A 2,500-nucleotide genomic window follows, 5' to 3' on the forward strand; every position below is an offset into this window, starting at 1 on the left:
CTCTCTCTCTCTCTCTCTCTCTCTCTCTCTCTCTCTCTCTTCGTAAATCTTTTACGTGCAACCGTGCGTTAACTAACGGGTTCCATAGCACTTATTCTAAAAGTTTTGTTTCATGAAACAAAAACAATCACAACATTGACTCTTCTTCCTTTTTTTTACATTTCTCCGTAAAATACAGGGTGATCAAAAAAACCACTTTACAACTTGTTTTTTAAATATCTTCCTCATACTGAAGTTTTGCGTTTCAGATTTGAACATAACGTTTGGAAGCCAAAAGGAATTTGTCTGGTATGTATTTTAGATAAGTCCATTGAATGGTTTTGCTCTATATAGCGCATTTTAAATTAAACCCATTTTCAACCTCGTCGCCATTTTCATAGCATGGCGCACCAGTTCGCATTAGGCCCACCACTAAAAGTTGCAACAATCGTGTCATATTGCAAGCTACAGCAGTCTAACAAGTCAACAGAAGTCTACAGACATTATTTTTCTCAAATTTTGTTCGCCTGCTTAGATCATGGTTACGTTTAGTAAAGAGCAGAGAGCTTTTTGTATTGAACATAACCTCTTCACAAACTCACCATCCCTGACTTTCCGTAAGTTCTGCGCACGGCATGGAGAGAATGCTTAGGTGCCCTCAAGACCTTTGGCGTCATAAGTAGAGAAGTTCCGTCAGTTTGGATCTATAGCGAATCAGAACTAAAAAGCTCTTTAAGATATGACCGCTTCAGGTCGAACACGCACCATGTGCAGCCTTTTAAATGTCACCAGAGTGCAGATTTCAGTAGCCGAGTCCCATGAGACGTCTGTCCGTTGATGATCTGCAGCTAGGACTTTCCTACACATCAAGAGTCTGCATTCTCATGGCAGATCTTAACCTAAGACTATGCCATGTTCATCTTCACTAGGCCGAGATGACATGGATCCGAGCATGGCAATGTGTTCATGATCCCTCCATTGTCTTGTAAAGAGGGATCATTTCCTCGATGACGTGGTTTAGCAGGTCCTTGTGTCAGGGCGCCATTGAACATTTGGAACGACGCGTTAAAAATGTGTCGAGTCCAAATGAGGGAATGTGGAGCACTGCTTCTAGGAATTTCAGAATGAAATCATTAGGGTTTTTTTTAACTCTGTAAAGGAAATTAAATATTGTTTAAATGTCACAGGGATGGAATATTAATGTCAAAGAGAAAATAAAGAAAAAGGTCAACTAATCTTTTCACGACTTCCTATACAAGATTTTAAAACATTGGTGAACTTTGCGTTTTTGGGTGCTTTTTCTTTTAGCCGTTTCCGTTTTCAAAACATGTTTCTTCTTCGTGGATTTTATATCAAACAAATTTCTTTTGAATGAATTATGTCTGTTCCAAATTAGAGAATTCTAGAACAATTTTTGCGCGAGATATTCAGAAAAAAAGTTGTAAAGTTTTTTTGGGATCACCCTGTATGTTTCATTATTTCACACTTTGAACATCGTCAGTCAATGATCACACTGCATGTTTCATTATTTCACACTTTGAACATCGTCAGTCAATGATCACACTGCATGTTTCATTATTTCACACTTGGAACATCGTCAGTCAATGATCACACTGCATGTTTCATTATTTCACACTTTGAACATCGTCAGTCAATGATCACACTGCATGTTTCATTATTTCACACTTTGAACATCGTCAGTCAATGATCACACTGCAAATAGAAGTGTACATACGATGTATTATTCCATCGCGATCTTTTCTAGTTTAACCATCCAAAATTGTCATTTGGGCATTTTCCCAGTGGGAAATATCGCGCACTTATTGGAGTATGAATATTTCGTAAAACAAACAATACTGTCCTTTATATCATTATTAGTGCGTTTTTTCTTTCGGCAGGTTTTCAACTGTCATGAATATTTTGTTTGGAGGTTGCTTTAAAGAAGTGATACACTTTAAAAAATGAAAGAAAAACTGTCTTCATCTAAATGGCGAAATGGCACCTGTGATATCGTTTACGGAATTAAAATCGTAAATATTTTCTTCAAATTCTACTCTCTTATTATTGTACACAAACATTGCATCCACTCGTTAAATTGCCAAAAAAACAAAAAAACACAAAACTAACAAAGAGCAACCAAAAAAATTGCTGAATAAATTAATCATCTTTTCTTGGCACTGCAAACATTTTTTCAACATAGTCTCTGATTGCTGTAAAATGACGTATTGTATCAATTGGAGCTTAAAACATTCACGCATCTAAAGCAATAAAATGAATCAAACGACATCGGTTTCTAAATCTAGTTTTCTTTTCATGTTTATCTTTGCCCGACTTGCTCCTTCTTTTCCTGCCCTGAAATGTGTATCATCAATGGTCTATTCATGCCCACGTAATGCTATGAAGATACACGTGATTTATTTGTAATAGCCTAAAACATTTTTAACTCTCAAATCAAATTATTGATTCCTTGTGTGAAGTGATGTCTCGGTGAAGGAACGTAATTCATTCTGCTCATCCAGAT

Source organism: Aplysia californica, unplaced genomic scaffold (assembly GCF_000002075.1).
Source record: "Aplysia californica isolate F4 #8 unplaced genomic scaffold, AplCal3.0 scaffold00628, whole genome shotgun sequence".
NCBI classification, from domain to species: domain Eukaryota; kingdom Metazoa; phylum Mollusca; class Gastropoda; order Aplysiida; family Aplysiidae; genus Aplysia; species Aplysia californica.